The sequence below is a fragment of the Eumetopias jubatus genome, unplaced genomic scaffold (assembly GCF_037043125.1).
Source record: "Eumetopias jubatus isolate StellerSeaLion01/CBP00866 unplaced genomic scaffold, mEumJub1_p1.0 scaffold_2, whole genome shotgun sequence".
In the NCBI taxonomy this organism is placed as follows: Eukaryota; Metazoa; Chordata; class Mammalia; order Carnivora; family Otariidae; genus Eumetopias; species Eumetopias jubatus.
The window spans coordinates 80,491,258-80,518,554 of record NW_028274808.1 but is presented as its reverse complement, the minus strand read 5'-3'; the positions used below and the strand labels follow the sequence as shown (position 1 = coordinate 80,518,554).

Genomic DNA, 27,297 nt, shown 5'->3' with positions numbered 1-27,297 from the left:
AACAACTGAATCACTTTCACATCTAATCCAGTCACCTCTCAAACTGGGTGAGTGAATCCATGCATAAGCCCCTCAAAAAGAGTAGCTCAGATCCCCACAGTCCCCTGGGGTTTCCTGGATAGAAGCCCAGTTGGTTTCCAAAGCCAGATATTTTGGAGGCTTCATATCTCTGGTGCAGGTACCAAGGGTTGGGGTGCCTGGTGTGGGGCACAAACCCCTCACTCTTCAGGGAGAGGCTCTGGGCCTTAAAGACCCCTCCCCATTGTGTGTTGCTGGGTAAGAATAGGTTTTTTGGTAAGACCATATCTCGGCCTCTCCTACCCATCTTGATGTGGCCCTTTTATTCCTTGTTGTGGAGGAAGCAGTTTAGTTAGTTTTCAGTTCTTTCTCAACAGGAATTATTCCATATGTAGTTGTATATTTGGTGTGTCCATAGGAAGAGATGAGTTCATGGCATTCCTATGCTGCCATCTTGGACCATCTCTCTACTTTTGCTTTGACATTTTAGTCTATACTCTTTATTTTAACTATTTTGGTTAAAAAGAAAAAAAACCCAAAGATTTAAAAAACATTCCTCAACTCTGAAAATGAGAAAGTCTCTGTCTAAGCATCCATTTGAAAACCTATCCTTTTCATATATTTTTCTAAATTGAAGCTGAAGGATAAGTTAATGAATTAAAAGCAATAACCATTTCCTTATCACTTCCAAAGTTTAATTTTTGTTGACCAAATTAGATGAAATATAACATATGTAGTAGGAACCTAAATGCTGATAGATGATTTACATTTTTTTTTCCTGGTACTTTTGTAGAGATAAAAGAGTTTGGGAAATACGCAAACTCCATGTTCTTCTAATGAACAGACTACTTCAGAACAGAGGATTATATAGGGGATGACATCTTTTTTTTTTTTTAAAGATTTTATTTATTTATTTGACAGAGAGAGACACAGCAAGAGATGGAACACAAGCAGGGGGAGTGGGAGAGGGAGAAGCAGGCTTCCCGCCGAGCAGGGAGCCTGATGCAGGGCTCGATCCCAGGACCCTGGGATCATGACCTGAGCCGAAGGCAAATGCTTAATGATGGAGCCACCCAGGCGCCCCAGGGATGACATCTTTAATGACTAATCTAGAGATGTAAAAATTAATGTTTTTGCACAAATTGAATTTTAAAATGTATGCTGAGATTGTCAAACATAATGCAGGTATCCAATATCCAGTCCAAATATAGTTAGATGAGTAAATATGTACCTTATCAGCAGCAAGGTAGTTCCTAGAAATAAATCTTCCTTGAAAAACAAAACCAATTCCTCCACCTAAACCATAATAAATCTTCACACATCTCAGATGAGGTGGCCTTCCTTTTTATTTTTTGTAAAAGTGAATGGATTTAAAATAATGACAAAGAAAAAAATTAAAATAATATCATTTTGCAGGTTATTTATATGTTTGTGGGCTCTCAGTGTGTTCTCCAAACCAGCAGTATCAGAATTACCAGGAGTTTATTAGAAATGCAGAATCCCAGGCTCAGTATAAGTACTGGTAGCTGCTTGTCTTTAGTTCAGTAGCAGCATCCAGATCATAAGTAAAAATTAGACTTGTTTCCATGGATTCAGAATGTATTTTGTACTAGGTAATGGGATAAGGTCTTTTTAAAACCTCCAGACCACTCTATGTTCCAGGTATTATTATCCCTGGCGTATAGATAAGGAAACCAAAGATTGAAGAAGATTGCTCAATATCATACAACTGATAACTGAGTGAGTGGAGAGTCACACCCAGGTCAGTTTCGATCCAAAGTGCATGCTCATAACTTCTGCATTCACTCTCACTCCAGTGAATTCAGAAGGAACTTATAACAAAAAAGCCTCTTATGCATCTGTTTTGTGTCAGGCCTGCAGAGGTTGATTTACTCGACTTTGTGCAGAACCACTATGGAAAGCCTACTTATTTTTTAATCATTGTTTGTCTATTCAATTTCTTGACTTCTAGAGACTGTTTCTAATGCTGCAGTTAAAAAAATGCACATGCCCCAGGGATCTCCTTGCAGACCACTAATCCGACACCTAGGCCAGGACAGCTGAGCTTGGACTAGGGAGAAACCTAATCCAGGGTTTCCATCACATGAGTTGTTGCCTTTTTTTCATTATGCTTTGACTTGACCCCTAATGGATTCAGCTTCATAAAGTCAGAAAAAGAGGGAAAGAAAGCAATTTATTCATGTTTTCACTGGAGCTCGCTGCAGACATGAAATTTCTCTAAAAATGCAAATCATTTGGTACAACACAAGTGAAACTCGGTAGCTAAAGCTCTTAGAGGAGAGTGCTTTCCCAGGGCTAATGTTTTTATGCCCAGTGATTGAATAAATCGATCCATTTATTACAACATCTTTGCTTAAGTTTTTTATTCCTGGGTGAATGTGTCTAAGGTACTGGAGGACTTTTCTTTATCACTAAGAAAATTGATTACACTTGTTAATTTGGCTTTTAATCTTAGATATATCAAAATAAATACCATAAACAAGTGTAGAAGAAATCAATATAGATCTGTTTGATATCAGATTGATCAAAGGAGGATTTAGTAAGCCTCTAAGATGTAAAGACTAATGTACAAACTAAGCCCTTACTTATGTAATATGACTTTAGACAAGCTCAGCATCTGAAAGACACTATTTCTGAAAACAGAAATGGTGCGCTTTTGTTGCATTAAACAAAAATCCCCAGAAGGCCTACCTATCCAAGGTATTTAATGTGAACATTTGTTTTTAAAAGATTTCTTGTCTTTTGTCCAGCCATTCTTGTTAATTCGCGGGGCACCATATCACAGATTTTTGTGTGTGTGTTACATAAAGCAAAAATTACACTTAACAAGTGTAAGGTTGGTCATAAAAAATAGATAAAACAACACTCTTAAAAGCTCAGATATCACAAGGAAAGGCGATCATTCTTTTCACAGAAGGTGAGGACAATGAGAAGTAAAAATCATACACAAAGCCTCCTATAATGCTACATAGACCAGCTCTGGTCCACTATGATGTATTTTGTAGAACCCCAACTAGCAAACCAATTGCTCCAGGGATACTCTTTTGATTAAACATATTTTTTATTTCACTTATATAGTAATGAATGAGACAGAGATTCAGGTTACTCCATTCTCAGAATGATACAAATTTTAAATTGCTTTACCAGTAGTGAGTATAGTTTATGGAGAACATGCACTGTGTCTTTCAACTAGTAAACTCGATTAATTTGTCATTCATTCAACAGAAATTCATTGAGCACCCACCAAATGAGAAACACATTTGTGGGATAGTTGCTGGTGGACAGTTTGCAGCAGTGTTCATCTAATGTGATGAATTCGGAATACATGGCCAAAGGGGCAGCATGGAGCTCAAGTGCAATCATGGCATTAATTCTCTGGAATAGTGCCTGATCTTCAGAGAAGAAATGAGAATTTTATGTACAATTTCTCAAAGCAATTAATTTAGGATAGTCTAGTAGGGGGCACAGAGTTTCAAAATAAATACTAAGACAATAACAGAATACACATAAATGCATTTAAATGCTTGTCTCCGCAATAATAAGCCTGTTGGGTTTTCCATGGTGGAACTCAGATTCTTTCATAGCTTGATTGGTTGGTCAAAAACTTGAAAAACAGACAATCTCTGCGTTAGAGCATGTCCCTTCAACGTGTGTACATTATAAAACTGTGCATATATTTTGACTTAGAGATAATCAGAAGCCATTTTTGTAAAACTTCTTGTGGTTTGAATTTAAGTATAGAATCACCATTTCTTTGTGGTCTTAAAGTTATAGACTTTTCTCTTTTGAAAAGTAATATGTTCATCCCTGTACCTGCAGTATCTTGCATGATGTCTTAGAGACAGTACACGCTTAATGTTTCTGAATTTCTGAATGAATGTTTGTAGCTTATGATTTACTTTTGAAAATATGACATGATAAAATATTGCTTGGCTTATAGTGGATAACTAGTAAATGTCTGTTGAAAGAAAGAATGCATGAATATGTTCTTAAAAGTTAGTTGAGAACACAAAAGATATATAATTAAGACAAAGCTATTGGTTTGAAGTGCCAGATAATTAAAAAAAATCATTCAGCAAGATCTATGGACAACTCTTTAATGAGTACGTAATAAATAGTCCATTTTTAAGAACTGGTTTTCCTCTTGAATGTACTATGTACTCATCTTGCCAGTAAGGTAGGAAAAGTTTAAACTTTTAGTCACAATTTCTGAAGTGCTTCAGAGAAGAAATGAGATTTTTATGCACAATTGCTTAAAATAATTTAAAACAATTAAGTTTAAAGAAATACTTATTTAATTTTTCCTTACTGTCTTAATGAAAGAAGGTTTCAGCCACACAAATTGTATTAATTTTCATGGATTCAGTATTTTAAGGAGCAAAGAGACTATTGAGTCTACTTTCCTCATTTCAGTTATGGAACTATAGTATGCATGGTTACAGAGGGGAGAAGAGAGAAAAAATAGCAGAATTGGAGGATTGTTTATCCCTACAACACAAATAATCTCTGCTGTTCAAGTATATCTTCTTTGGCTCTTCATTGTGGTTAAGAAAAAATAAAGGTACTATGTCTTAAAACCAGACATATTTTATGTGGAAAGATACTACTTAACTTATGCTTTAATGAATGGGAAGATATGAAAAATAATAATACATATTAGATAATAAATTTACTGGAAAAAGACTACTTTTTTATGGCTAATTCCTTTAGGATAGAGCTACCCTATGACCTAACAATTGCACTACTAGGTATTTACCCCAAAGAAACAGATGTAGTAAAAAGAAGGGACACATGCACCCCAATGTTCATAGCAGCAATGTCTACAACAGCCAACTGTGGAAGGAGCAGAGATGCCCTTCAACAGATGAATGAATAAAGAAGTTGTGGTTCATATATACAATGGAATATTACTCAGCCATCAGAAAGGATGAATACCCACTATTTGCCTTGACATGGATGGAACTGGAGGGGATTACGCTAAGTGAAATAAGTCAAGCAAAGAAAGACAATTATCATATGGTTTCACTCATATGTGGAACATAAGGAATAGTGTGGAGGACCACAGGGGAAGGGAGGAAAAACTGAATGGGAAGAAATCAGAGAGGGAGACAAACCATGAAAGACTCTGGACTCTGGGAAACAAACTGAGGGTTACCGAAGGGAGGAGGGTGGGGGGATGGGGTAACCAGGTTATGGGTATTAAGGAGGGCACGTGTGGTGAGGAGCACTGGATGTTATACACAACTAATGAATCGTTGAACACTACATCAAAAACTAATGATCAAAAACTAATATGTTGGCTAGTTGAACATAATAAAAAATATAAAATAAACTTTTCAGTGATAAGACAATATCAAATTTATACATTTGCATATATTTACATGTTTATATGTGCATATTTATATTTAAACACATAATATATACATATATAAATATAACATAAATGTATTAAAATACATATAATATAAATATGAAATACATTAAAATATATGTTCATTACTCTTGATTTTTTTTAAATTCTTGCCATTTTTATGTTACCTAGGAAATTGAGAATAAAAAAAACAAAACTCTAAGGGTGCCTGGGTTGCTCAACTCCATTGAGCAACCCACCCTTGGTTTCAGATGGGGTCGTGATCTCGGGGTAGTGGGATCCAGCCCCTGGTGGGCTCCGCGCTCAGCAGGGAGTCACTTGATTCTCTCTGCCCCTCCCCCCTGCTCATGCTCCCTCTCTGTCTCTCTCTCTCTCTCTAAAATAAATAAATAAATCTTAAAAAAAAAACATAAAACCATGTAGTTTAAAGTTTGTTGATTTGCTCCTGCAACATACAGCATTTCATCATACATACTGAGACAGTAAAGTAAATTACATATTAACTTGAATAGAGTCCCTTATATCTATACACCTAAACTACCTATCTAATAAATTTCCATGCCACAGCCTCTGCCCTCCTATCTCAGTTATCTCCTACTCTCTTATTTAAATACTGTTATATAATTATACTTTTCTCTTTGGTACCTGTTCTCCGACCTAGGGTTGAGTGATACTTTTCATTTAAGATGGTATACAAACAACACATTTAGAATGACATTAAAGAGAAGTGATATGCTGTATGCATATCACTGATGACTCTATGGAGGCCACTTTTTCTAAACTATAAAAATATAAACTAAGTGTAGTAAAGAGGTTTAAACTTTAGAAAGTAAAGTGAATAGAATATTCTTATTGTGCAGACATTATTACAGAGGAAGAACTTTATTAAATCCTTTGTGAAAGAGTGAAAAAATGATAGGCCCTGATATAGACTGTTTGTGTCTCCCCCGAATTCACATGTTAAATCCTAATGCCAAATGTGAGGGTATTTAGAGGTGAGGCCTCATGAATGGGATTAGTGTTCTTATAAAAGAGGCCACAGGGAGCTCCTTCACCCTTCCCACCATATGATGACAGAGGGAAAAGGATGACGCGCTATATACCAGAAAGTGGGTTCTCACCAGACCCTGAATTTGCCAGTGCCTTGATCTTGTCTCCAGAACTGTAAGAAACAAACTCCTGTTTTTATAAGCTACCCAATCTATAGTATTTTTGTTACAGCAGCCCAACAGACTAAAACAATCCTGTAATAATTCCCTGTTCATCTTTAGTTTAAAAGTTAATTGTTTTTTTGAATGGGTGATATATGCACATGGTACCTCTTTTTTTAAGGTTGGACAGTGAAAAATCTGTCTGAAATCTTTGATCCCCAGGTACTTACTTCCCCTCCCTAGAGGCAATTACTGTTACTGTTTCTTGGGTATCCTTTTAGAAGCATTCTATGCATATGTAAAAGGATAAAAAATATATATATTCACATAGAAATATGTAAGACATATTTATGTCTTGTTTATACACAAATGTCACCATACTGCACACATATTTCTGTACTTTTAAAGGAACAGTATTTTTTGGATATCATTCTCTTTATGTTTTTTTTTAAACATGGACTTTATTTTTTAGAGCAATTTTAGGTTCATAGTAAAACTGAGTGGAAAGTACAGAGTTCCCATATACCCCATGCCCTTACACACACTGCCTCTCCCACTATCAACATATCCCATCAGAGTGGTACATTTGTTATAATCAGTGAGCCTACTTTGACACATCATTTTTACGCGGGTCCATAGGTTACATTAGGATTCACTCTTGGTATTGTATATTCTATGGGTTTGGACAAATATATAATGACATGTATCCACCATTGTAATATACAGAATAGTTTCACCTCCCTAAAAATCCCCTGTGCTCTTCCCTCCTTCAACCCTAATCCATGACAAACACTGATTTTTTTTCTTTTTACTGTCTTCATAGTTTTGGCCTTTTCCGGAATGTCATAGAGTTGAAATCATACAATATGTAACTTTTTCAGATTGGTTTCTTTCACTTAATAATATACATTTAAGGTTTCTCCATATCTTTTCATGGTTTGATGGCTCAAATAAGATGTACGATGGCTGGGTGGTATGATAAAACTATGTTTAATTTGTACCATTTTGCATTCCCACCAGCAATAAATGAGAGTTCCTATTGTTCCACATTCTTGTCAGCATTTGGTGTCATCATGTTCCAGATTTTGGCCATTCTAATAGGTGTATAGTAGTATCTTATTGTTTTAATTTGCAATTCCCTAATGACATATGATGTGGAGCATCTTTTTATATGCTTATTTGCCACTTGTGTATCTTTGGTGAAGTGTCTGTCCAGGTCTTTGTACCATTTTAAAAATCAGGTTGTTTGTGTCCTTGTTGTTGGGTCTTCTTTTTTAAAAGATTTTGTTTATTTATTTGACAGAGAGAGAGAGAGAGAGAGAGAGAGAGCACAAGCAGGAGGAGCAGCAGAGGGAGAGGGAGAAGCAGGCTCCCTGAGGAGCCTGACATGGGGCTCTATCCCAAGACCCTGGGATCATGACCTAAGCTGAAGGCAAATGTTTAACTGACTGAGCCACCCAGGCGCCCCTTTAAGATTTTTTTTTGTATGTGTTTGATAGCAGTCCTTTATCAAAAGTGTCTTTTGCAAATATTTTCTCCCAGTCTGTGACTAGTCTTCTCATTCTCTTGATTATTCTCTTTTAATACCAATGGAGTTGACTCATTCATTAATAGTGGAATAGTATTCCACATATGGATGTACCACAATTTAACTAGTCACTAAACGTCTTGTCAGACATTTAAGTTGTTTGCAATCTTTTATTATTACAATGCTATAAATCAACCCTTGAACATTTGTGAGGCTTTTTCATTAGCTTTTCCTTCAGTCTAGATTGTTGTCCCCCTGAGAGATGCTTATGGTTCACTCCCTCACTTCATCTAGGTCTCTCCTAAAATGTTACCTCCTCTGAAAGGTCTTCTTTTCCATTCTCCTTAAGGTAAAACTGTTCCATTCCATCTCTCTTTTTCTATATCTATTCTATATCTATATATCTCTATGTAAAATTTATATATGACACATTTTACTACTTCCTATATTACATTATACTATATATATCATGTTATATGTTTTTTTTTTTTAGCTGTCTAGATTCCCCTCTAGTGAGTAAGCTTCATAAAGGCAGAGATTTTGTTTTGTTTGCTGCTGTATATCTAGTGCCTCTGACAATGCTTAGCACATAGAGATCATAGAGCTATTTAGTAAATAGTTGAGTAATGAATGAATGAATGAATGACTGTTTTTCTATCTGTTGGATAAACATAGAATTACTGGGTCAAAGCTTTGTGCATTTAAAATTTCTATATTGCCAAACTACTCTTCCTAGATGTTGTATCTATTCTTTCATTAGTAATATGTGGGAGATCCTATATCATCACGTGCTCACCAACATATTGCATTATCAAACTTGCCAATTTGATAGCTGAAAAATTGCTTCTTATAGTTTTAATTCACATTTTTCTTATCATGAATAAATTTTAGCACATCTCACATTAAAATTTACTTTTCAGTAAATTTTCCATATCCTTTTCCCATTAAAATAAAAAAATAGGTTATTGGCCTTTTGCCTATGGATTTATGAGATCTTTATATGTAAAAGAGATGAGCCCTTTATGACATTTGCACATTTTTTCCCAAGTTCATTTAAAAAATTTTTTTAAATTTGTTTGTGGTATTTCTGTTATGCAGAAATGTTTTATTTTTATAAAGTCATGTTGTCACTTTTTTCTCTTTTGGTTGTAGAGTTGGGTTGGTTGCCCTGTGATCTTAGGTCCCTTATGGGTTCAAGAAAATTTTGTTTTGTAGGTTTTCTAGTTTTTTGTTATTGTTGTTGCAGTAAAGGTGAGAACGACATTCTTTTCAGCTTTCTACATTCAAGCAGAAGCTAGAAGACTACTGAATTTTACATATTAATATTGTACCTAACCATCATACCAAGTCTCTTATTATAAGGTTTTTCATTTGCTTTTCCTTAATTTTTCAATTCAGCAATTTATATCTATGTAAATAAGCATACACTCTTCTCATCCTTATCCAGTTCTTATATATCTTCTTTCTTTATAATAATGTTAAATGATAGCAGTGATCATGGGACTCTTTGTTTTCTTATTGTCTTTAATAGAATTATTCCTAGCATAAATCATGAATTTTATTAGATGTATTATGAGCATCCACTGAGATAATCATGTGATCTTTCTCTTTTTAATTGTTCATTCATTCAACAAATACTTGTTGAGTGCCTATAATGTGTCTATGTTCTAAGCTTTGGGGATACAACACTGGGGAAAGAAAACAAAGAATCTTGTTCTTGTGGCGCATATAATTCTAGTGGTTAGACAGACAGTATTAAAAAAGTAAAACATGGTATTCCAGATAATATATGTTATGGAGGAAAGGGTATATATATATATGGAATGCATATATATGTATGGGAGCTGGTTTGCAACTTTAAAAAGTCTGATATTTGGAGAAAATTCCAAAGGAAGTAAGCCAGGGACTATCTGGAAGAACACAGGCAAAAGGAACAGCAAGTACAAAGGTTCTGAGGTGGAAGCATGTCTAGTATGTTCCAGGAACAGAAAGAAGACCTGTGTGGGAAGAAGAGTGTAAGCAAGGTCGAGGGGAGGATAGTAGGAATGACTACCAGAGAGGTAATAGAGGGCCAAGTCATGCAGGGTCTCAAGCCCATTGTGACTGTGTTAGCTTATACTCCATGTGAGATGGGAAATCATTTGGAAGGAAATCTCAAGCAGAGAAGTGACATACTCTAACTTGTATTTTAAAAGAATTACTCTGACTATATGGGAATGTAATTGAAAATAGATGATATGGGAAGCTATTTAAACAGTCCAAGTAAACTATGCAGTGGCTTGCACCATGCTGGTGGTAGTGGAGACAATAAGAAGTTCCATGATACTGTATATATTTTCAAGGACTAGCTGACAAGATTTGTTGGCAGATTTGATGTGGTGTGTGAAGAGATTAGGGATGACACTCAGCTTTTAAATTTGTGCAAATGCAAGGGTGAAGCAACCATTAATTGAGACATGAAAGCCTGGGGGAGTTCCATTTGGGTCCATTTGAGATGAGTGATGAGAATATGATTCTGGACACCTAAGTCTGAGATGTCTATTAGATATCCAAGTGAAGATGTCACGTAGGAATTTGTGTATACAAGTCTAGAATTCAGGAGAGAGCTCCAGGCTGTATATACAAATTTGAGAATCATTAGTGAATAGGTGATATTTAAGGCCATGAAATTGGTTGAGGTTAATAAAAGAATGAGTACGAATAGGAGAGAGAAGAAACTGAAGCTTGGGCCATGGCTCACTATAACATTTAAATATCAGGAGGATTAAATGGAACCAGCAAAGGAGATCGAGAAGGAGCAGCTAGTGACAAAGGAGAAGCCAGTATGGTAAGGCAACTGAAACTAATACTTAAAGGAGAAGACAGTGATCAACTTTGTTCAGTGTTGCTGAGAGGTCAAATAAAAAGAGGAGGATGGGGAAATTACTATTGGACTTGGAATGTGAAAGTCATTGGTGAGTTTGAGAAGAGCAATCTTAGTAGAAGATGGGACTAGAAACCTGATGTGAGTGAGTTCAGGAGAGAATGGGAAGGGAGTAATTGGAAAGAGCTAATATAGATGATTATTATAAAGAGTGTCACTATGGCGTGGAGCAGAAAAATGGGACAGTAAATGGTGGGGATTGTGAGGTCAAAATGAATTTTTTGAAGATAAGAGAAATTACAGCATAAACTATATGCTGATAAGAATGACCTATAGACCATTTGATGCAGAGGGATAAGGGGGAGAATTGCTGGAGGTAATGGCTTTAATAACATGAAAATGGATGAGCTATATTTTACAGGTGGAGAGACAGTCAGTCTTTAGTAACAGGAGACAATATATATTGAGCAGATATGTAGGTGGGTGGATGGATGTTGGGATGATACTTTATTGAAGTTCTCTTTTGATTTTTGGTGAAATAGGAAGGAGGTCATCAATTGAGAGTGAAGATGGGGGAGGAAGTGTTGAAGTTTTGAGTAAAGGGGACAAAATATGAAATAGTTGGCTGGGAGAAGTGAAGGGAGAATAAACAATGGGGATGCAGGGATTGGGGTTAGCATCAAGGACCCACTTCAGGTTAGTGACCATGATCACTTAAAATGGTATCAGTCACCTTGGCTGTATGTTTTTGAAGCAATATTCAGTTGTATGAATGCAAACAGGAAGTAGACATTTAGTTGAATTGAGTGAGTGTTATGGTTTTGGTTTTACCAGGCAAGTATGAAGAAGAAAGAGGGGCAAGTGATGAGCCACAGACTTTAAGCTGCTATAGACAGAGTGGTTTCGTGCAGCAATTTCTTCCTGGAATATTTCAGGGAATTTGTATGTTTTACTGAATACTGAATAGCATTATAAGAGATGAGTTGGGAAAACAGATAAAAGTATTATAATTCCCTGGTGAGAATTAAAGCTTAACAATATAAAGATGTTACTTTTTTTTTTTTTTTTTAAGGACTCCACTAGCACCAAGTTGAAAGCAAGCATAGGAAATGCTGACACTTGGATCAAAGTTAAAGTTGACATTCCTGGAAACTTAAAGCGAACATGTAAGAGAGAAATAGTCATGATCTGGTCCATCTTGCTTTTAGTTATTGCCATCTTATAAGTATGTGTGGCACTGTCCGCTACTGATGGTGAGTTGTTTTTGCAAATGAAATAAATGTTATTCAGCTTACCTGAGTAGTATACTTTACACAAATTCTGTGAGTGGTATTCCAAGAAATAAGGTTTTGAAACAAAAAAAATCCTTAAATTCGTATTTTTGATATGTGATTCTGAGTAGCTCTATTAAACTGCAAGGAGATTGGAATGTTATGTTATTTGAATACTTACCCTGTAATGTTTGGTTGCATTTTCTGGTGTTTGAATATTCACTATAGGCAGTAGTTCTTTGTAAATTTTACTCAACCCAATATTTCTTTAGATACCTGTATTTTTTAGATTATAGACTGCTTTTTTTAAGATTTTATTTATGTATTCATATATTTATTTAGAAAGTGCAAGCAGGGGGAGGGACAGAGAGAGAGGGAGAGAGAGAATCTCAAGCAGACTCCGCACTGAATGTGGAGCCCGATGCGGGGCCTGATCTCATGACCCGGAGGCCATGACCTAGGCTGAAATGAAGAGTGGGACAGACGCTTAACCAACTGAGCCACCCGGGTGCCCCAGATTAGAGACTTCTTAATTTATCAACAATAAGTCAAGAGTATGAAGACTGTGGAAGTATTTTAAGAATAAGTTATGATTTGGGGAATTCCTAGAAATTTTGTTTCTCATTCTTAAGTCCCAACAATTAATGTGTGCTGGGAATTTGGCAACACTAGACAGAAGGATGGACAGGAAGGAACGGAAGGAAAATGAAAAGGTGGTAGGATCTAAGGATGATATGGTTCTTGTTAGAAGCCTGTCTATTATATGAAGCAAACTGGAGGGCCAGGAGATCAGGGGAAGCTTGAAACTGAATTTGTGAAGGGTAGTGCAGTTATTGCTATTGGCAGGTCTAGGTTAAGAGGGTAAGATAAGATGGAAGACAAGGCCATTGAAAGAGAAAAGGCCTAGAAGGTGAGAGAGGAAAACGTTGGAGGGATCAGTACGTAGATATTGAAATTACCAAAAATGAACAGGCATAGGGATGGATAGACAATGAACCAGGAGCTAAAAGCTTCAAGGGATGAGAGGGGAGACATGGAGATAGACAACCGCAAATGAGAAGAGGTTGAAGAGTACAGTTTCATTACTTGAGATTTATAGGTAGGGTTTTAGCCAGCAAGAAGGGGCAATATGGCCAAGGCTATTTGTCATTTTGTAGGCTCAATGGCCCCCAGGGTATGGGTGAGAAAACTGCCATTGCTTGAGAGCACTGCAGAGAAAGCAGTGTCCTTGGGGGACAGCCAGGTTTGGGTTTGCACGAGGCAGCAAAGGGAATGTTGGGAGAAAAGTGGAGGATGTTGCTTTTCTAACCGTGTATTTCTGAGGGCTTCCTGAAGGATTTCAGTAGTTGAAGAGGGTTGAGAGATGAGACTGGAAAAAAGGTATGTAGAAAACCTATGGATATGAAAGTCTTGGGAGATCAGGGATTTTTGTCATTACTGCTGAAGACAGTTACAGAGTTAGTGAGATTACTCTTGAGAGCCTCAGGCAGATAGTGGGGGCAAAGCTGGGAACGATGAGCTGAAGCAAGGGTAGGGGTTCTGCCTGGAGCTCACAGAAATTGAGGTGCCCTCTTTATGCCTGCCAATTTTGATGTGGAGGCAGAGGTGAAGTGACGTGTTCCAGAACACCTGGATCTCTAGCGGAGTAGGAGGAATCTGAGGTTCATCTTAACTCTTGCAGTGGAAAGATAGACTTAGTCCAATTGCAGTGAGTTGTATCAATAGATTAGCTAATGTTGGAGTGTCTTTACACTCCTGTTACAAACCTCAATTGGCCATGGTGTGTTATTGTTTTAAATAGTCTACTTGATTCTATTTATTCAAAATTTTGTATCATTGTTTGTGAGATTGGTCTATAATTCTTTTGTAGTGCTGAGTCAAATTTTCGTATTAAAATTTGTATTAGTTTCATAAAAACAATTGGATCCTTCCTTTTTTCCCCCCATAATCTTGAAAAGTGTAAACACCACTGGCATTATCTATTCCTTAAAAGTCTGATAGAACTCAACTGTGAATGTTTTTTATATATTAAGGATTGAAATATTGCTATTATTTGTTTTTATTATATCACATTATTGGGAAAGAGGATCCATGGTTTGTCTTTGTAGCCTTAGCACCTAACTAAATGTCTGAAATGGTCAATGTTGTTATCATCAACATTACCAATTGTGATTCATCTATCAAGAAGAAAAGTGTAAGTTAAAATATCTTAATATTAGGATTTTTATTAACCATTCCTTTCTGTTCTCAAGGCTTTTACCTTAATTTAGCCTTTATTACCTGACTTACTATAGCAGCCTTTTAACTGGTCTCCCAGGCTTCTTACTTTCTCTTCTTCAATATCCATCTTATATTCTGCTCCAAGATTAATCTTATTAAAGGGCTGCTTTTAGCATTTGACTTTTTACATAAAAACCTTGAGAGCCTCCCAATGACTAAAATACAAGCCCAAACTTTTCAGGGCTGTCCGCCTTAATGCAGCTCACCTTCATTTCCCACTCTTTCCTCCCACAAAATCAGTATTCTCTAGTAAACTATTTTGATATTGGCAAAACTATAAAAAACCACTATTTTGCCATTTTCCACAGAATTTTTGAGTTTTTTTTCATTCTGTCCCTTGTTCATTCTGTTCCACTAATCTAGACTTTTTCTTCTATTCCCCTGGCCGAAGAATCCGGCTTATCCTTTAAGTTTAACCCCTCCATGATTCCATCCATAAAGACAGAATTCTCTCTCACTGTCCTTCAAAACACTCATGTGTTCTAACTTAAATTCTAACTTAAAGATCTTTATAATGCTTACAGTTTTTAGTCAATAATTAATTTTCCAATAAGCAAATTAAACATATATGAACTGATAATGATTTATTCTAATAATTTACAGTAAATTCCAAACATTCTAATTTAGCATGGATTTTAAATACTATGGAATTTAGCATTATATTTTGACCGACACATGAATGTTTGGATGAAATATTATACCTATGTTTTATATACCTTTGTAAGTATGATATATATCACAACTGTAAAAATTCATGAGGTTATGTGAAATAATGGCACTCACAGACCTATTTTCAAACTTGTTTTCCTTGAAAAAAATAATAGATTGATACTTAATAGACTTTAGGATGCATATTTAAAAATATTGTTAGACCTATTATTTAAAGAGAATTTACGTCCTTATCCTACTTTATGATAGTGTTATCTAGCTATAGAAATGGGTGACTTATTGTTTAAAATCAACTGGCTTTCATCTTAAGAGTGGCAAATGCCTACCAAAAATCTCTTCCTGAGTGGGTTTCTCAACACCTCAAATAAGAGCTTGAGGAAATAAAACTATTAAATGATTTTCAGATAAATACTGGAGTAAGCCAGGCTGTTATTAGCATGGGAACATAATACTATATCTTTTCAGTGGACCTAGACATTTACTTCTGTCTGGGAGATCCCTGGAGTCTCTTTTTTACCATATCAGTGAGATAGTTTTAAAAAACCAGGTATGAATATTCACAAGAGAATATCTTAATATTCCTTTAGAAAGTCTTCCTTTCTAAAAATGGAAATATTAGATAACTGAGAAGAAATGTTAGACTTTTGGCCAAAGGAAAGCTATAACCTTTTAAATCCCAGTGTCTCTTTAAGTGAAATGATTGGTCAATTAATGATATTTTTCTTTGATTTCTCTATTATTGATTATTGTATTTCTTCAAAATTAATAATTTTGAACACAATTTTAGCTACAAATTTTTGTTTTGAAATGCTTTAGAAAACACAAACATGTAACTTTCACTTTTCGAGATTTAAGGAAAATAAATGTCCATTTCCAATAATATTTAAAGCTTATTACATCAGCTGGATAACTAGATTATATAAGCTGTTCATTCATATTAGAGGATGAAGATTCTGAGAAAATTTGAAAAAGGTGGACTACTCAACAAGAAGGGTAGGATTTATTGAGTGTTATAGAAGATGACTTTCTGTGTTTACCGAGGACAGAAATAATAAGTAAATTTTAAGGTTTGACTTCAGTAGGAATCCCAGATACTGGGAGAAGCCACGAAGGGAAATTTTAGACTATGAACTTTAACTCGATAATGGAGTTTTATTAGTAAAGAATAATCTCAGTGTTATTTGTTGAAATCCAGACAATGGCCTTTCTCAACTTTTTACCTTGCACATGGTAGGCACACCCAATGAGCCTTTGTTTTGCTGTTTGGCTGAATGACTGTGGTATGTTTTGATATAGGAGTGTATCACCCCTGGGAATCCTATGCTTTCAAGATTTAATGTTATTAAATAAAGCATTTGGAGCTCTGCAGTTCCTCTGATGCTATTTGTATTTGTTTTATCAATCCATATTTAGAATAACATTTATTTCTGTAGTTTAAAAAGCTTAATGCAATATTCATTTTGATAATGTATAACTCCCTAATCCTCATACACACCTCTTGTTTTCCTGTTTTGATGTCTTTGCTTATGTTGTTTCTTCTGTTGATCTATGTAGGACAATGTAACCTTCAAGGCCCTGTTCACATGCCCTATCCATCATGAAGTCATTCCTTATGCTTCCAATTTAAAGTTATCTTTCTGTCTTTTGGAACTCCTGTAGTACTTTCTTCTATAACACATATTATGTTCTACCTTATATTCTGGTTATTTGTGTGCATTATTTTCTTCCAAATTATGACTGTAAAATCCTTGAACTTAAGATTCAAATTTGTATCCTCCATCCCCCAACTCAAATTCTAGCACAGGGTTTTTCATAGAATAAGCACTCAGGGGCGCCTGGGTGGCTCAGATGGTTAAGCATCTGCCTTCGGCTCAGGTCATGATCCCAGGGTCCTGGGATCGGGTCCCGCGTCAGGCTCCCTGCTCCTCGGGAGCCTGCTTCTCCCTCTGCCTCTCTCTCTCTTTCTCTCTGTCTCTCATGAATAAATAAATAAAATCTTTAAAAAAAAATAAAAATAAAAAAAAAAAGAATAAGCACTCAGTAAGTATTTATTGAATGATTTTCTAGCACTGCTCAGAAAAAGACTATTGTAGTTTGCTCAGACATTTGGAGTGGGGAGTAATTGATTCTAACATATTTTAAAAATCTGTGTAGGCTGTTTCCAGTATTAGAATGAAGAGCAGTTTGTATTCATATTTTTCCATAAAATTCCCACTTTTGACTAATAAATACATTGTACCTTTGTACTCTTTTCCTGTTGTACAGGTGGTAGTCATAGGTAGTGGTGTTGGAAACTGCTAGCTAGTCACTAAATTTGTCTCTCCCCATTTGGGCACACTGCTAGACTACATCTCTCAACATTCCTTTGCAGTTAGGTATAGCTGGGACTAGGTTACATCCAAAAGAATATGAAAAGAAGTGAAGTGTGCCTCTTCTAGACCTGGTCCCATACAAAGCCTCTCAAGAGCTTTCCATCTCAACTGGTTGGGTACAAACAATGATGGGTTCTAGGGGATGATGGAGCTGCAAAATGGAAGGATTTGGTGTTTTTTTTTTTTTTTTAAAGATTTTATTTATTTATTCATGAGAGACAGAGAGAGAGAGAGAGAAGCAGAGGGAGAAGCAGGCTCCCAAGGAGCAGAGAGTCCGATGCGGGACTCGATCCCAGGACCCTGGGATCATGACCTGAGCCGAAGGCAGACGCTTAACCATCTGAGCCACCCAGGCGCCCCGGATTTGGTGTTTTTGAATGGTCATGAAGAGCAGAGTCTCCACATGCTGACCTGGAACCTCTTTGTCCTGTTAAATAAACAGAGGCTAAATTTCTGTTGTGTGGGTCCACTGCATGTTTGCATCTTTTTGTTGCTACAATCTAGCTTATCCTAAATGAACCCAATAGGGAAAATGATGGTGGCCTGGAGGAAACATGTCCTTGTGTATAGCAGCCATGCTTTTATTGTAGCTCAAGAGTAACAACGAGGATGTTTGAAGGAGCTAAAGGAATTGGTTTATTACCATAGGATACAGAAGCCTGAGAGTGAGCTGAATAAGAATCTTTAATTATGTTGGGTCTGTTTTGCCTACCATTGTCCAAGCTCAGAGCTAGCAGAAACATAAATTTAATGAAAGACTATATTTGAATGAATAAATATTATATAGACACCAAGTCTTCATGTTTACTGATAATAGTGTTCAAAGAACTAGGCTTAAAATTCATTAGAGAAAATTTAAACGATATATTAAATCATCCTATGTCTTAATGATCCCAGATTTTAAGTATAAATTGATCCTTCTGGCACAGAAAAGCCACTCAGTGCCATGAGCCTTACCTGCCCTCAAGTGAAAGAACCTGTGGTTTGACATATTGATAAAGAGGCCATGTTAGCACAAACACATGACACATAACATTATTTTAGATAGAGGGTGTGAAACTTTTTCAGGACTACACAGAAGTTCATTTTTTTAATATTGAAATAAGAATTGAAGAGTTTGGGAACTTTCCAGAACGCTCGGTGAGACGCGGAGCAGCGGCGGCTGCCCGAGCTGCGCCCAGCAACGCGCCCCTTCCCGCTCCCCCACACCGGCCTCGGCCCTCTCACCGGCTGTAGAAAATGGTGAAAGAAACCACTTACTATGATGTTTTGGGGGTCAAACCCAATGCCACCCAAGAGGAATTGAAAAAGGCCTACAGGAAACTGGCCTTGAAGTACCACCCTGATAAGAATCCAAATGAAGGAGAGAAGTTTAAACAGATTTCTCAAGCTTAGGAAGTACTCTCTGATGCAAAGAAAAGGGAATTATATGACAAAGGAGGAGAACAGGCAATTAAAGAAGGTGGAGCTGGTGGTGGTTTTGGCTCCCCCATGGACATCTTTGATATGTTTTTTGGAGGAGGAGGAAGGATGCAGAGAGAAAGGAGAGGTAAAAATGTTGTACATCAGCTCTCAGTAACCTTAGAAGATTTATATAATGGTGCAACACGAAAACTAGCTCTGCAAAAGAATGTGATTTGCGATAAATGTGAAGGCCGAGGTGGTAAGAAAGGAGCAGTCGAATGTTGTCCCAATTGCCGAGGTACTGGAAAGCAAATAAGGATTCATCAGATAGGACCTGGAATGGTTCAGCAAATTCAGTCTGTGTGCATGGAGTGCCAGGGCCATGGGGAACGGATCAGTCCCAAAGACAGATGTAAAAGCTGCAATGGGAGGAAGATAGTTCGAAAGAAGAAGATTCTAGAAGTTCATATTGACAAAGGCATGAAGGACGGCCAGAAGATAACATTCCATGGTGAAGGAGACCAAGAACCAGGACTGGAACCAGGAGATATTATCATTGTTTTAGATCAGAAGGACCACGCTGTTTTTACTTGGCGAGGAGAAGACCTCTTCATGTGTATGGACATACAGCTGGTTGAAGCACTGTGTGGCTTTCAAAAGCCAATATCTACTCTTGACAACTGAACCATCGTCATCACCTCTCACCCAGGTCAAATTGTCAAGCATGGAGATATCAAGTGTGTGCTAAATGAAGGCATGCCAATTTATCGTAGACCATATGAGAAGGGTCACCTTATCATTGAATTTAAGGTAAACTTTCCTGAGAATGGCTTTCTCTCTCCTGATAAACTTTCTTTGATGGAAAAACTCCTACCTGAGAGGAAGGAAGTAGAAGAGACTGATGAAATGGACCAGGTAGAACTGGTGGACTTTGATCCAAATCAGGAAAGACGGCGCCATTACAATGGGGAAGCCTATGAGGATGATGAACATCATCCCAGGGGTGGTGTTCAGTGTCAGACCTCTTAATGGGGCCAGTGAAAAACACTGCTGGCATTTTATATGCAGTAGTGAATGAGTGAAGGACTATAATCATAGCTCACTACTTGCTATTGTTTTTGTTTTAATATTCAACTATAGTAGTGTTTTAAATGAAGAATAAACTCAAATATAAAAGCTCTGGAAAAAAAAAAAAGAATTGAAGAGTTTTCTGGTTACTTTATTTATCCCTTTTTATCCATGCCCTCTGATCGCAATAGCCTCTGAACTGGGCTCCTTGCTTCTGGTCTCTCTTAGTCTCCAGTCCATCCTCTCTACTGCCACCAGCGTCCCATGTGTACATTCCCAATAAGTTGCAGCTATCCCTAAAATGTTCTAGAGACCTCTTCAAACCACAATACCTTAAACATGACATGGTTTCTCACAAGACTTGACCCTTCCTGGGTCATCCTTTCCTTCCAGCTATTGGATGAATTCCTAATCGACATTCAACACAACTCAAAACTTCAACTCTGTGAAGACTTCTCTAAATGGGGTGACTCTCCTTCGTTGTTCATGGCACCGCATATCTTGATTTTAGATTTTACCGGATTGTGGTAGGAGGCCCAGGGACCTCTAACAATGGTATCAGCATTCCGGAAAACTAGTGGGTTCATATGCATTGCCACATTTAATTTACTGGAATAATATGCAGAGGGCCAAAGAGCCTAAGTGACACAACTGGTAAATGATGAGGCCATGATTTGAACCTAGGTTATCTGATTCCAGAAGTGGCACTTTTCATCACCATTCCATTTGCTGAGTGAATCCCTACTCTACAGAGTCTTCTTTACCCACCTCTGTCTTGTCCAGACTCCGCTTGGGGTATCTGAGCATCCAGCCTGTACTGAATAGTTATTCCTATTTTACTAGTGAAAAAACATTGTGCCTCATATTTGTTTTGGAAAATGCCAAGAAATCAGGGCTTTTTCATCCATCTACCTGGCCTTTCTGGATTTGGGAAACCCCAAGGGGGTTCTGGGGTGGCCCTTTTGCTTAAGGGTATAACTGGACATGTTGCTCTTGGGTGGTCAAGGTTTGACTTCTAAGTTATAACCAAGTATGTATTTTGTGACACTAGACTCTGCTATAGCCCAAGTACAAGAATTTGTGGCACTTCTAGAATAGCAAGAGAAAGTGTACTGTTGGGGGCCACTGAAGAACTTTTAGAGGGGGCACATGAGGATCCTATTTTCAAAGAGATACCTCCTTTACAGTCGGAATGGTATATAGATCAGTTTGTTAAGCAGATATACCTAATAATTATAAATAAAAAATACTTTGAAACACTGAAAAACAATTTTGTTTACACACACCAGTTTGAACTAACCTTCCTTCCTCCCTCCCTCCCTCTTTTTCTTTTCTTTTCCTTTCCTCCCTGATCTTCCTCTTTTAAAATAAAACAGTTTATGGTGTAAGAAAATGGTTCAGTTTCACTCTTCTATATGTGGCTGTCCAATTTTCCCAGGGTGACGGGCATTAAGGAGAACACATGATGTGACGAACACTGGGTGTTATATGCAACTGATAAATTATTGAACACTGCATCTGAAACTAATGATGTACTATATGTTGGCTAATTGAATTTAAATAAAAAATAAAACAGTTTATCTGTGTGCCAGATTAAAGTAAAAGTCTAGATTAGACTAGGCTACATACATACAAGATGCTTTAATGATACCATTTTCTGAAAGAAGAGATTTTAATGAAAATATAAAACAAACAAAGATAATACAAACACAACGCAAAATAAATTCCTCAGCTAGGACTTTGTTTCAGCAAGAGCATTAGCCAACTTCTCAGGCTGACATCACAAGAGAAATCAGTCCTTAGCCCTGAGCCTTTTACTCTCCACCTACATTAGTCAAAGGCCTTTTGTCTTAGCAGGAAAGGCCAGGCGAAGTCTCTAAATCTCATGTGGGAAATATTCTCGGAAACATGGGTTTTTAAAAAAGCAAACATACAAAAAATCTTGAAGAGCATCTTCTAATAAGCCTTAGGAGGATGGGAGAATGTAGTTCACAATCAACTTTAAGAAAACAAAGAGATTTCATCTGAATAAGTGTTTTAAATGCTCTACATCAGAAAATTTCTATTACCTCACTCACAGATCACTGAAAATAAGGACCTGGCCATGCTCTACCCAAGGTACAGTCACTCCGTGTTCAAGCTCAAAACAGATATTGATTTTCATTTCAAACTCTAATGCCAAAATTAGCGGTGTCAGGTTGAATTAGAGGTGGATGCTTTATAGAGTTCAAAACTGAACAAGCAGCATTGCCAGGCTGCACTTTCTTTTATATCTTTTTATATTTTCTTTTCTTTTTATATCTTAAAGACAACAGAGCATGGAACACAAGACATCCTCCAGTTTAATGGTGCCCAAAGAAATATTTAGTCTAATCTTACTCCTATGCTTTTAGCACATCGGTTTCCAAGTATCCGTTCAGGGGGGAAAACACCTAGTTTCAGGATTATTACAGATGGCTTTGATTTCCTTCTGCTGGGCATTTTGCTTCTTTAGCTTTTGAAAAATCAAAATTTGTATAGCAGTGTAAACTGACAGAGCATTTCATCTACATTGTCCTATAAAGGGGGACAGACCCCACAGTTACTAAATTGCTCCATCAGCAGAATGTGGATCCTTTACATCTGGGATTGACTGAAGGGAAATAACTACAAATTGGGCTTGTGAGAGCTTCCCTCAGATGGAGCAGTTAATCAAAGGAATGGACAGAGCCTTGTAATAGGGACATTTGGGGCATTCATTCACTATGAGGAACAAATGCCCACAAACTGAAGTTACCCAGGCTTGATTTATCAATAAGGAAGAGTGGCTTATTGATAAGTGTGGCTTATTTATCAATAAGAAAGAGTATTGCCAGAATGGCTTTGGGGGTGGGGAGGGAAAGCAATGAGTATTGATATCCTCTAAGATACCTCTCTGTACAGATAATATCCCAAATATCTGGTTGTTATGTATTCTTACTGTGAATGAAAAAGGTATTCATTAGATGTTTTCCAAGCAGAGATGTGTGTTTGGAGTGTGCATGTGTGTGTGTGTGTGTGTGTGTGTGTGTGTGTGAGAGAGAGAGAGAGAGAGAGAGAGAAAGAGAGAGAGACAGAGACAGAGAAGAAAAGGAAAGGCAGAGAGAGTTGAAGCCTGAATGGTTGAACAGCAGAGATAGAACCTAGAGATTCCTTAAATATGGATTTCCAGGATGAAAAGAGATTTATGTAGTAAATGCCTACAAGTTTCTCCAGCTGTCTTCTCATATACGATTTGTCCCACAAAGGGCATGGCACAGTTACTGAATTTCTCCATGAGGACAGTATGGAGTACAGTAAGTATCTCTGATGGGCAGGATGGGTGGCAGCCTCTCTGTGCCCTGACACGTGTTGTGTGAGCCTCTTTCATTAACTATCAACATACGTTGTCACCTGCTTACTTGTCTTTCACGGCAGGGATTGTATTTGATTCATCTTATAATTCCAGGGCCTAAGAAATGTTTGGCTTACAGATTATACTCAAGTTTGATGAATGAATCTCTAGTGGGCTAGATGGCTACATGTAGGGATGTGTGAGTTGAATTAGAGATGGAGAGAGGGAGTGGTGCCCCACCCTACAGTATTTTAGGAGTGAAAATCTGAAAAATTAAGAGAAAAGTGGAGAGGGAATCCCTGTTATTCATTATCAACAGCCGACTTGACCAAGATTCAGAGAGCAAACCATGCTGAACATTGACATCCTGATGCTTGGTGTGGGTATTGGACTGTCACCAACCTGATTAAGCATATGCCATATTCACAGTTGAGGATATTGGACAAAGGGTCTGAGGAAGACAGTGGAAGAAGTTGCTTTGACTTTTGTGTAAGCAGGAGTGGGGCAAGAGTCTAGAGAAAAAAGCGCCTAGGGCACTCTGAGCCATGCGGGAGAAAGTAGAGAAACTTGTTGGCAAGAAAAGTCTCGTGGACGTAGGAAGGAAAAATGACACTGGCAGTCATGGTTTTTATAAATAAAGTATTTGAGTACCCCTGTCATGGACCTGGGCCTGGCACGTAATGTGGGGTGTTGAGGGAGCCATGGCAGTGCTCTCTGTCGGGTGCAGCAAGTAAAGCCTTGCTGGGCATTAGTGAGGCAGGGGATGAAGAACGACTTTTCTTTCCTGTTTTGGCTTTTAAATAAAGTTTAGTGAAAGTCCTAACTATAGACTAGAGGTTAGCTGTTAACTCCAGTCATGCTTAATATTTCATGGATGAAAGGCTACTTAGACTACAGCTGATAGGAACAATCTTTGTTTCTTTTGAGGTCCCAGGTCTTCTGATACAGAATGTGGTGTCCTTCGGCCCACCTTGCCTTGACTCATGCTGGCCTACTGTTTGCAGAAGCATGATGGAGCAGCAGAGTCACTATCCCTAGTGCAGTCTACATAAACCCTCGTCAATGTTTTGAAATATATTGTGTAAGGTTTCTTATTCAGAAGTTAATATAAAGCCAGTAAAAGCCTTTTAAAAACATTTTTTTTCCTTTTGCCTTTAGTACTGGCCTCTAGCCCTCCCACCGCAAGAAAAGGCACAGTTACCCCACAATGTACTTCCCTTTTGGTCTAAATAATGCCACAACAGGAAAACCTATCTGCAAAGAGATGCTTTTGCTTTCTATATTGCAGTTGGGAAGCACCGCTAGTTTTCTCTGTCTAAACTCCCTGCTCAGCGACTGATGTTAAAGAAAGCTCAGTCTCCTAGAGTGAGTGGAGTTTACAGACTAGCCTTCAGCTTGTAGATCCTCTGTGCCAGCCCTAGGGGAGGATAGATTTTATAAATAAAATATTTGTGAACAGCAGTAGTCACAGCATTATTACAAACTTAAAAAAAAAGATATCAAAGGGCATGGTTACATGAAGCGAGCAACAAGTCAGTGTTTGCATCTCTGAACCATCCAGGGCCACAACACCGCACAAGACTGATTAGTATGCTCAAAAAGGGATACACCTATTAAGAATTAGAGACGTTAAAACTGTCACAAATTCCAAATATACTTGGTGCCAATTTTCCAGTTGGCCTAGTGTTGTGATGTTAGGTATTTGTATTTGTGAAGCAATTATGTGGTTTGTTCTTACCCTGAGAAATTAAAGTAGTTGTGATTTTTCCCTTTCGTTTGATCCTGCTGCAAATATGTGAGCATACTGAAATAACAGTTTACAAATAATTTTGGTTTAAACAAAAAACACTACTTCCAGGTAATTTGGGGGTATTGTCGGGGATAGGAGCAGTAGTTGCTGTCTCCCCCTGCTTCTCTACTGAGATGAAAGAGAAACGCTAGGAGGAACGGTTCCTCACTTCTACAGTTCTGTTGGTTGCTCAGGCTTCTGCCCCCTTCCAGGCATGATTGAGATATAAATGTAAGATTCTGCATCACAGGTCCAAAGGTAGCACAAAGAATGACCCAGAACCAAGTCTAGTCTATGCTAGGAGTTCATTTCTCTCTGGAAGCTTCAATTCAAAAACACTTTTGGTCTTCTTAAAATGAACGTGTATCTCCTGATTCAACATAGTATATATAGTTTATTGAAATTCACATCTCATATTAAACAGAATCGGACCCTGAGGTTTTCTTTAGTAAAGCCTTTAGTGAGGTTCGGATGTCTACTTATTTTATTATGCTCATGTTTCAGAAATCCTATTAAGTGACATTACAGCTATAAAGATTAAAATGATGCACAATATGGATAGCATGAGCAAAACAATAAAATTAGTTATCTGGTCTAACATAATTTTGTCCACAAAGTATTCTGTGGTTCGACTATCAAAAAGTTTCGTTTTTGTTTTTTTTTTTTTTAAAGAGTTTATTTATTTGACACACAGAGAGAGAGAGCACAAGCACGGGGAGCGGCAGGCAGAAGGAGAGGGAGAAGCAGGCTCCCTGCTGAGCAAGGAGCCCAATGCGGGCCTAGATCCCAAGACCCCGGGATCATGACCTGAGCCAAAGGCAGATGCTTAACTGACTGAGCCACCCAGGCGCCTGTTTCATTGCTTATTGAGGGAGACATTATTGAGACTAAAGGGATAGCCCTCTAACAGGATTAAGAAAAATTGCCTCCATATGGACAAGTCCATTTTCAATACAAAACTAACCATCTCCTACACCATTTAATTGCAAATACAATCTTAGATGGTTGGCGGCTATGAGGTGCCTTTATCTCTTTTTATAGTCTAGGAAATAACCCTCAATTACACAAATTAGAGTAGGTCAATTAAAGAACACAAGGGCCTAAAGATTATGGAGAAGATTCTCTTGTGTCACAAATTATGCATGAAAAACAATTCTTCCTCCCTTATTCTTTGGTAATTGGTAATCTTTCTAGAACAAATATATTCAAGTAAGCTTCCAATGCACACTTTGTACATTGCATGCATAGTCAATGTTGAAATAAGAGCTGGATGTTGGTGAATGATATTTTTTGAGTCAGGGGGTCAAAGCTGCCTTGTATTCCTCTGGGTAAGATGTGGAAGTTGCAGGAGATTTTAGTTGAGTATTATCCCTAAACAGATTTTTTTTCATAGACTTGTCTCTGTGCTCTCTTTTACTTACTGTTTCTTTAGTGTGGTGTAATATACATAATTTAAATAACCAGGGAACGTCTCTGGGCTCAAAACCACCTGCTGGCTTATATTAGCTAATTAATGGTGATTTATCTGCGTTACTAATTTGAATGGAGCTGATTGCCTTTAGGAATTTGGGAAACGTTGTAAGAATTCTGATTAAAATTATGCCTTTGTGATGTACAGTCACCTTAAAAGGCTTAAAAAATGTTGCCTGTTAGCAGATTAAAAAAAAAACAAAACGAAACAAAAAAAAACAACTGCCAAATCAATGATCTTGTGTTGTTTTCTGGCTCAAATCATGCCTTATGGAAGCTCTCCTTCCTTTGCGATTCAATTTTATCTCTGCCAGGCTTCTTCTCATTTGGTCTCTTACATTAAGGTTTATTTGCCTTTGACTGCTTGAAAAATAGAACTGATTTCGAATCCATAGAGCTTAATCATTTTCACAAAAACTAATACACTAGATTCATTTTAGCCAAACTTATGTGTCAGGCTGGCTTGATTCCCAGGGCCTGAATGTATGAATTTAATGGTGGTACAATGTCTGAGGTGAGAATATAATAGGAAGCTCTCAGCAGTATATCTACTGGATCAGTGTAATTTCTTTTTTTTTTTCCTCTGCTGGTCTCAACGTCTCTTAAGGCAATCTAGTCTGTAGACAACAAAAGCTGGCCATCTCTCTACTGTGATCCCACTGCCGTTAAA

At 37.4% G+C, this 27,297-nt stretch overlaps 1 protein-coding gene and 1 pseudogene across 1 annotated transcript in view; one reads left to right on the top strand and one right to left on the bottom strand.

The window, feature by feature from the left end:
- The window catches only part of TTC29 (tetratricopeptide repeat domain 29), a 240,110-nt gene that overhangs the window by 16,670 nt on the left and 196,143 nt on the right, over nt 1-27,297 (bottom strand). The window lies entirely within an intron of this gene.
- LOC114225569 (dnaJ homolog subfamily A member 1 pseudogene) lies at nt 18,675-19,707 on the top strand (annotated as a pseudogene).